At 48.7% G+C, this 10,044-nt stretch overlaps 1 pseudogene across 1 annotated transcript in view; it reads left to right on the plus strand.

Moving 5' to 3' along the window:
- Positions 1 to 8,828, plus strand: part of LOC306816313 (ephrin-A4 pseudogene) — a 48,278-nt pseudogene extending 39,450 nt beyond the window's left edge. The window contains exon 2 of the transcript in view: positions 8,589 to 8,828. The product of the transcript in view is annotated as an ephrin-A4 pseudogene (transcript). The remainder of the gene's footprint in view (positions 1 to 8,588) is intronic.
- The last annotated feature ends 1,216 nt before the right edge of the window (positions 8,829 to 10,044 follow it).

Here is a 10,044-nt window from a genome sequence, read left to right on the forward strand (position 1 = left end):
TGGGCCACAGCAGCCCAGGGCAGGCCCAGCTGCAGAGCTCCCAGCCCCGATGGGTTCCACTGCAGCACTGCTGAACACTGATCCCCACCCCAGATTTGCTCTCCGCTTGCTGCTTCCACATTCCCTCTCCTGTTCCCATATTTCCATCCCCAGTCCCATTTCCCGTCCCTGTTCCCATTCCCACTCCCTGTCCCCTCTCACTGGACGCCGTCGCCATCGCTCTCTTGCCCCTCACGGCTCTCACGTGACCGCAAAAACCCCACGCTGCTCCCGTCCACCAATCCCAGTGCGAGATCGCTCCTGGATTTGCATAACCACGCCCTCTGGCCACGCCCACAACTCTGGTCTCAGCTACCGCCGGCTGCAGCCGCCTCTGGGCGCTCTTTGCTCCCAGTTCCATCCCAGTGCTCCCAGTAAGAGCGGCACTGTCAGGGAAAGCGGTCCCAGTTCCTTCCCAGGGCTCTCAGCATCGCTGCCGCTGCTCTGGCTGTCATTCCCAGTGCTCCCAGTATCACTCCCAGTGTTGCGTGGCCTTCACCCCCTCTAGCACCCCCCACAGCAGGGCACGGCTGCCTCTGGGTGTTGGCACCTGCCCGGGCCGGGCTGGGAGGGGTGCAGCAGAGGGAGGAGAAGCAAGAGAAGCAGCAGGAGGAAGAGGAGGAACACAAGAGGAGCAGCAGGAAGAGGAGGAGTGTTTTTGGAACCAGTCCCTTCTTCATCCTGACCACTCAGGCCGCAGCTCCCCCGAGTCTGGCCCCATCATCAGTGACCCCTGGTGGGCAGAGCCCCGCTGAGCCCTGTTGGGAATGGATCCCAGCTGGACACTGATCTGGATGGACACCAGACCATGGATCCCAACTGGACACTGGTCTGGATGGACACCAAGCCATGGATCCTAAATGGACACTGGTCTGGATGGACACTCTGCTGCCTCTGATCCGTGTTGGGAAGATCTGGCTGTGGTTCCACATCCTCCTGGCTCCTCTTGGGCACTTGGACACATCCACAGACCAACATCAGAAATCCATTGTGGAGTGCACATTTGTCGTCTTCTGACCTGAGAAAAATCTCACTTTTTGCATCTTGTCATGGCATCAAACAACGCTGAATAACTTTGGAGATCTTCTCCAGCCTAAATTCTCCATTTTAATTGTCTCTGGCCCACGGGCCTCTTCCACGACTGAATGGGGAGGGATTAGATGAAAACCCCATGATTCTGGAGACACTGGGTGGAAATCCCTTCACAAAAGGTTCTTCACATGGATGCTCTGCCTGCTGGGACATATAAATCCTTTTGTTCTGATCTTGAAATGTCAAGGTATCTGTTTAAAAAACTTTGAAAGTTCTGAAAGTGTGGTAAAAATAAAGATGTTGAACTAAGGCATGGATCGGGACGTGTGGGGGGACAGTGACAATGGTGGGGACATGGGTGGGGACATGGGGGACATAGATGGAGACATGGGGGACATAGGGACATGGCTGGGGACATGGGGGACATAGGGACATGGATGGGGACCTGGGGGACATAGGGAAATGGATGGGGACATGGATGGGACATGGATGGGGACATGGGGGACATAGGGAAATGGATGGGGACATGGATGGGACATGGATGGAGACATGGCATGCATGTGGATATGGTTGGACATGGGTGGGGACATGGCAGGACATGGATGGGCATGGATGGGGACATGAGGGAACATGGATGGGACATGAGGGACATGGGTGGGGACATGGCAGTACATGGATGGGACATGGATGGGGACATGGGGGACATGGATGGGGACATGGATGAACATAGATGGGGACACGGGAGACATGGATGGGGACATGGCTGGGGACATAGTAGGACATGGGGACATGGGGGACATGGCCATGGATAGGGACATGAGAGACATGGATGGGGACATGGATGGACATGGATGGGAACATGGGGGACATGGGTGGTGACATGGGGGACATGAATGGCAACATGGGGGAAATGGCCGTGGATGGGGACATGGCAGGACATGGGTGGGGACATGGCAGGACATGAACTGGACATGGATGGGGATATGGGGGACATGGTGGGACATGGACATGGATGGGGACGTGGGCATGTAAGAATCGGTCTGAAGTTTTCTCTGATCTGCCTCAGAACCATCATCAGACACTGGGCCCTGAGATTGCACCACTTGCCCTGACCCGGAGCTCCGGCCTGGCCTAGGTGGATGCTGGTGGGCCAAGGGCTGTTTGTAGCTGTGCCTGGTGCTTGTCATGGTGCTGCAGGGTGCTGGTTATCACACCCTGTCCCCCCCTGCATCATGGGGCTACGATCTCCACACACAATAGTCCATAAATCTCCCCACCTTTTGGCCAGAGGCCACTTGCTTTGGAAAAAGACTATAAAAAGTGACTTTCCCCAAACTGGCTTTAAGATCTCTTTCTCCCCAATGGATTGAAGATGCGTCTCGTCTCATCTTGTCTCATCGGAGGCCACGAGGATGCGTCCCGTCTGTTGGTAGCTATATCCCATCCTTTCTCCCTCTCTCTCCCCATTTTACTTCATCCCTCTCTCTCTCCCTCTCTCAAAACTTGATTGTTAGCACACAATAAACTGCATTACTGCTTTCTGCTGAACAAACCTCAGTCTCTTGCTTTTGTCTTTTGCATCCTGGGGTTGAACGAACCATCACGACTCCCGCTCGGTTTGAGCGGATCGTGACACTCCTGGGCCAAGGCCCCCTGAGCTGACCAGGAGCCCAGACCTGAACTTCCAATGACGGGGCTCTGCACAAAAGTGTCCATGCCAAACAGGTCAGCGAGTTTCCCTGGGAGCAGAGGCACCCAGGCTGGGTGGGACTGTTGATATGCTGGGGGGTAGAAAGTGTCTGCAGAGATACCTGGACAGGCTGGACCATGGGCTTGATACCGAAATAACGAGAAAAAGAACTAATGTAGATATAGCAATAGCAGTATTTATGCTAAGGCTTAGAAAGCAGCAGTTCACAAGCAGGCCCTGGGAAACAGGCCCGGGAATGTACTAAGAACTACAAACTAATAATTAAAGGATCTAGTAGAGCATGCAGAACACGATGAAATAATAAACGATAAAGGTTATGTATAATCAATGATAAAGGGTTCTGGTGGTGGGAAGACAAGTAAGGGGGATTAAAGGGGGGTAGCCTACAGTTTTGAGTAGACAAGCATGTAGAATTTATGAATTTTAGGAATAATATCTACAAGATTTATATAGCTGTATTGTCTTGAAGAATGTGTACTTCTGTACTTAGAGCACTTTGTAAAAGGATATAAAAACCTGACGAAAAAGGGGAACTGCGGGCTCTGACTTTGGACGCTAGTCCTCAGACCCCAGGGCCCTCAATAAAGCACCGCACTGAACAACTCTGTTGTTTCGTGTTTCTTCTTCACTGTCGGGCAACAGGCTGAGGTCACCTGTACAAGGTTCAACAAGGTGAAGTGCCCCATGCTGCACTTCGGCCACAACAGCCATGGGAGGCTCCAGGCTGGGGCCAGAGTGGCTGGAAAGCCACCCAGCTGAAAAGGTCATGGGATGCTGTTTGGCAGTGGATGAACATGAGCCAGCGAGTGCTCAGGTGGCCAAGAAGGCCAAGAGCATCCTGTTTTGGGATATGCTTTAGTGGTGGCCTTGGCTGTGTTAACGGCCTCAGGTTATTAGAGAGATTCTCTGGTCTTGAAAGGGGTTTCCAATGGAAACAGTTCTGCAGCTGTAAACCTCCATTCCTTGTTTTCAAGGATGCAGTCCTAAATAGACCTGCATTTGTGTTTTTAAGGAATTTAGCATATCCCTTTCCTTGAAAGTAAAGGGAACCAGGCTTTAAATGCTTTTAAAATAATTTCATTCCTTGATCTTCAGCTGTGCATTTGAATTGAGGTGCTTTTGTGCAGAAAGTTTGGACCATGAGATAAATGCAGGAAATTTAGCTGCGATGGCACTTGTTCTATCTTATTTTCTGCTTCCTTTCCCCATGGGTAGCAAATTTGGGAGTATTTGTCTTGTGCTTTGAGTTCTGGCTCAGACTTGCTCACAGAAGTGTTGTAAAATCTTATCTGTTGATGCTTGGCTAGCAAGTAACAGACATGGCTCAGCTGAGGCCCTATTAGTAGGCCATGAAAATGGCTCGTCTGAGGATTCAGGGCAAGAATCTAGCTGCTAAACTGCACGTATTAGCAAGGTCAGACAATAGAAGCCTATTAATAAAGTTGATACTACTACAGCTAAAGGATGTGAGAGAAGGAAGAGATGGTTAGTTTGTTGCTATATAGAGAATAGATGCAGTTAGGCTTGCTGCTAAAAAGCATGTATACAGACTTAGCTAAAAATGCAGAAGGAGTGGTCATCTCACACTTAAAAGAGCCAATAGTAGGAGAGGCGTATGTACCTAAAACCAATGAAATTATGCCAAATATGCCTAAATCATTATATTTTGGATTATAAATATAGATGGTGCCTTTAATAAATCAAACTATGCTTTATCAATCACACTGATTGGTTGTGTATTTCCCTCGCTGAACTTCCTCCACACTTATCTATTCCTTTCTCCAGAAAAAATCTTGCCGACTGGTAGGAACTGCTAGAGACAAGGCTTTCAAACCAGTTCCCAGTACAATTAACCCAATGTCCCTGCTTAAATCCATGTATGCTTGTATTAGAAGGAGTGAACTATTATAACTCCCCTGCCCCCTCCCTTTTTTTTTTTTTTTTTTTAGTAGCTCTTTGGGCAAGTCCTGTATACCATTCCAAGTCTTTGTTATCAAATGTGTGGAGTGATGTTGCTGCTGTAGCAGCACCCTGAGTTCAGTGGGAACAACTCCAGAGCACTGGGTGCCACAGCAGTGGGCACGGTGAGAGACTCGCCTCCACTGCCATGGCCATCCAGCCATGGGGAGAGCAGCTGCTGGGGCTGCCCCCATTCTGCCAACAGAAGTGTGCCCCCAACATGTGGACTGTGTGGCCATGATTTTGGCAGAATGCGGAAAATGTGTTGTTTGAAGGTATTTTCATGTTTTCTAACATCACCTGACCTGGAGCAGCTTGGTAGGCAGGATGCCCTGTGGGCAGGGCCATGGCAGGGATGGGTGGCTGTCACTTGCACTGGCAGTGTCATTTTTCCAGGCAGGCTCCTCATATAGATGCAGGGGAAGGCACCAGCTGCTGAATCAGGCCCAGGGAGCAGCAGCAGCAGCACATTGAGGAGACCCTCATCTGCAAAGAGCCCCTCACCCCCTTTGCTCCCCCATGGCAGCACAAGGTGATTCCACTGCAGGTGCAGGGCTGCAGCAGACTGGAGACTCCTTCAGCCAGGACTTGCTGCAATCTCATTCCTGCAGCTGTGCTGGGAGGATGTTGGCTGCAGCAGGGGTGTCCATGCCCAGGAATGCTGCTCGGCTCAGGGAGGCAGAGTGTGCACAAAAGCTGCATTCAAAGCAGTGATCATGAGCCCCCTGAGCCACTGGCAAATGCAGCAGCTCTTCTTCAATCTGAGCAAGTGAGAGCTCAGACTTGGAGCCTGTCCCTGGGAACAGGGAAACACTCTGAGTATTGTTCTGAATTTTCAGGGACAGTCAGAATGAGAATTGTTTTGAGCTGGTGTTGCAGTGTTGGGTTTGGGTGTGTCTGCAGGAAAGAAAGCAGGAATAAACCCCTGCCACAATGAAGGAGAACCTTTGAATGGCCAGTTTCCACCCTACAGATACACTGATTATATTTGCCCACTAAATACTGGGGGCAGTGAATGAAGAGTGAAAAGCTTCTTTGAGGAGGTAGGAGAGATGAGACTTGAAGAAATAATTTTGCTGATGCAGGAAAAGGGATCAGACACACTGGTCCCTTGGCTCATGCTCAGTTCTACCAAATCAAGCATGATTCGTTTTAACCCCTCTGTTGGAGATTATTTCAGAAAAACCTGTTCCGTGCTATTTCCATTAAGAAAATTTTGAATTGTCAGGAAGCACTAAGATCAGAAATATTTTGAGGCAAATCCTATTTATGTTGTGCTTCACTGTCTCTGCAATAAAGAAAGCAGGGAATAAACCCCTGAAGCAATGAAGCAGAGCAAAGGTGGAACATTTAGACGGTCAGTTTGTTTCCTAGTGATATTGGCCAACTAAATCCAGGGGTCATATCCTGGGGGGGGTGCAATGCTTCTTTTACTGCCAACACCTGGATGTGTCCCAGCACTTTATTTGTTGTGAAGAGAAATAAACAAAATCCCCAGCCAACAAGCTGCAGCCCAGAACTGTGTTACATAGTATAGGCTATGAAGATTGCTATAGTATAGGCTCTGAAGATTGTTATAGTATAGGCTATGAAGATTGTTATACTACAGGCTCTGAAGATTGTTTTAGTATAGGCTATGAAGATTGTTATAGTATAGGCTCTGAAGATTGTTATAGTACAGGCTCTGAAGATTGTAATAGCATAGGCTCTGAAGATTGTAATAGTATAGGCTCTGAAGATTGTTTTAGTATAGGCTATGAAGATTATTGTGGTATAGGCTCTGAAGATTGTTGTAGTACAGGCTCTGAAGATTGTTGTAGCATAGGTTATGAAGATTTTTATAGTATAGGCTATGAAGATTGTTATAGTATAGGCTATGAAGATTGTTATAGTATAGACTTCGAAGATTGCTTTGGCATAGGCTCCAAAGATTGTTACTCTAAACACTCTGAAGATTGCAAGTGAATAGACTTCCATGTAAATACGTTCTATAGATCGTTTCATTATAAGGATTATTCTAAATAAACATGTTCTGAAAATGTTTTTATGGTCTTTATGAAATAAATACTATTTCTTTTTAAAACCCCACTTCTCTTTGCAATTTGCAATCTCTACACCATTTGTGCATTGTTTTCACATCCCATTTCCTTCCTGCTCAACATTAAGCCCAGGGACAGCAGCACTGCTCTTCTCTCTTTGCCTACAAGTAGATATTCTCAAAACCTGACTGCAAAAAGACCTGAGCCACCTCCCTGATCTCACAGCTGAGCCTCTCTGGAGTTGGAATAGAAGGAGTATAAGGAATATAAGGAATATAAGGAATATAAGGAATATAAGGGATATAAGGAATGTTTATCTGAACCACAATCACTTGCAGAGAAAGGAAGTGCAGCTGCTGAGGCACTGAGAAGCTGAGGAACATTTCTGTGCCCTGAGCAGGTTTTGGTGGCTTTGCTGCAGGGCCACTCCTGTCAGAGCCCCCTCTCTGCTGGTGACAGCTTTGCTCTTGGGGACACCAGCCCAGGAACATGAGCAGGGCCCAGTGCTGGGCCAGTGGGACCCCTCTGTGCACAGGGACCCCCAGCCCTGTGGCCATGCCAGAACCCCCAGAAACACCAACTTCTGGCAGCTGTTTGCTGCCTGCTCTTTCCAGAAACTGAACCATCCCCTTCCTTTCCCATCCCAGGAAAATTCCACCTCTACCTCAGCCATAGATCATTTCCTACACCTCAATGAAGAGAAATGTTCTTCTGGACTTCCTTCACCAAAAACACCCCCACAGCCCCAGAAGAGATCCCAGGGCTATTGTAAAAACCTTCCTCAAACACTGCACAGCACCCAGGACCATCAGCCTCCCATCTCTGTGGTTTAGGCTCCCTGCACTGCTCCTCTTCATCTCCTCCTCCTCCCTCCACAACTTTGGGAAGCACAGAGCTCCCAGGCTTTGGTAATTCCCAAGGCCAGTGCTGTCCATGGGGTGTTGGACACCCCCAGAGCTGATGCCCCCTGTGGTCACAGTGAAGGTGTTGGCTGCCACAGGAAGCCACAAAGCTGCTGAGGGTACTAGAGCACCTCCCCAAGAGTAAAGCTGAGAAAGTTGGGGCTGTTGGGGCTGGAGAGGAGAAGCCTGTGTGGAAACCTCACTTTGCGCTAAGTAAAGAGGCTGCAGGGAAGCGGGAGGGAGACTCTTCCTCAGGAACTGTAGTGATGGGACAAGGGGGAACGGGATCAAACTGAGAGACAGTTGGAACAGATTTGATGATGGGAAGAAGTTCTTTACTGTGAGGGTGGCTGTCCCTGACACAGGGACCTGTGTGGAGAGGCTGTGGGTGCCCCATCCCCAAGGACATCCAAGGCCAGGTTGGACAGGGTCTGGAGCAGCCTGGTGTGGTGGGAGGCTGCTCAGGTTGGAACCAGATGATCTTCAGGGTCTCTTCCAAGACAAACCATTCAAGGGTTTGATCATTCCATGGTTCCACCTCCCAGTGTGGAGTGCCCCTGAAACTTCTGTGACATCACAGCTCGCAGAGGGTTCCAGGTGGAAGGTCCAGGAGCTGGTAACCAGCACAGCAGACACTTCACCTGCTGCCAGCAGTCTGTTCTCACTCGCTCTTCGCTCTCTCCGTCGGTGCTGAGCTGCTCCTGCTGCCTGGACTTTTCCTGCTGCCTGGACTTTTCCTGCTGCCTGCATTGGAGCACCAACCCCAGCAGGATGAGCACTGCTGTTCCTGTGGAGGTACAGTGCCATCCCAGGGAGGGGACACCCCCACTGCCCGGGCAGGCTGCAGCCCTGTGGGCATGGATGCTGGGGGACAGGACCCCAGTCAGGTTGTGCTGCCTCATGCAGGCTGCCAGAGACACCAGGCAGAACGTGGAGCTGGAGATGGTGAAGGACAGAGAAGAAATGATGGAGGTGGACGTGGAAGAGGCTGATGAGAGCATGGAAGTTGACGAGAAGGATGACACCGAGGCCATGGAGGTCGATGAGAAGGACGACACCGAGGCCATGGAAGTCGATGAGAAAGACGACACCGAGGCCATGGAAGTCGACGAGAAGGATGAGGAAGAGCCCATGATCCTGGGATGAGGACAGAGCCCCAGGAGCTTGACCAGCAGATGCTCCCATGCCCTGCCCACAGGCAGTGCCCAGGCGGGGCTGGGTGGCCCTGCTCAGGGACAAGTCTCTGCTGCTTTCTTTCTTCCGGGGCTGTCAAGAACTATGGGCACAGATATGACCCCTCTGTAAATATGTTCTACATGTTAGAGGTTGTTTTGTATGTACGTTTGGAAGACAGCTTTTGTATCAGCTTTGAAGATTTTTACTGCGTAGACTTTGAAGATTGTTATTGCATAGGCTACGAAGATTGTTACTGCATAGGCTCTGAAGACTTTATACTATAGACTACGAAGATTGTTTTTGCATAGGCTCTGAAGATTATTATAGCATAGACTTTGAAGACTGCTATAGTATAGATTTTGAAGATTGCTTTTACATAAACTGCAAAGATTGTTGTAGTATAGGCTCTGAAGATTGTTACAGTATAGGCTATGAAGATTGTTGTAGTATACGCTTTGAAGATTGTTATAGTATAGGCTATGAAGATTGTTATAGTATAGGCTCTGAAGATTGTTGTAGTATAGGCTATGAAGATTGTTGTAGTATAGGCTATGAAGATTTTTATAGTATAGGCTCTGAAGATTGTTGTAGTATAGGCTATGAAGATTGTTGTAGTATAGGCTCTGAAGATTGTTATAGTATAGGCTATGAAGATTGTTGTAGTATAGGCTATGAAAATTGTTGTAGTATAGGCTATGAAGATTTTTATAGTATAGGCTCTGAAGATTGTTGTAGTATAGGCTATGAAGATTGTTGTAGTATAGGCTCTGAAGATTGTTATAGTATAGGCTTCGAAGATTGCTTTGGCATAGGCTCCAAAGATTGTTACTGTAAACACTCTGAAGATTGCAAGTGAATAGACTTCCATGTAAATACGTTCTATAGATCGTTTCATTATAAGGATTATTCTAAATAAACATGTTCTGAAAATGTTTTTTTGATCTTTATTAAATAAATATTACTTCTTTTCAAATCCCCACTTCTCTTTGCAATTCCTTTGGGCACAGGCAGTGTTTTCACATTTGTGGTTTCCACTTGCACTGGGTTCCTGGGGCTGAGGGTCCCTCTGCAGGGGGGGGGGTTCCACTGTCCCTGCATTTGTGTTCCTGGGCTGGTATCCCCAAGAGCAAAGCTTTCACCAGCAGGGAGGGGTCTGGCAGCAGCAGTAGCAGCCCCTGCAGCAATG

Source organism: Erithacus rubecula (genome assembly GCF_903797595.1).
Source record: "Erithacus rubecula genome assembly, contig: scaffold_514_arrow_ctg1, whole genome shotgun sequence".
Taxonomy (NCBI): Eukaryota; Metazoa; Chordata; class Aves; order Passeriformes; family Muscicapidae; genus Erithacus; species Erithacus rubecula.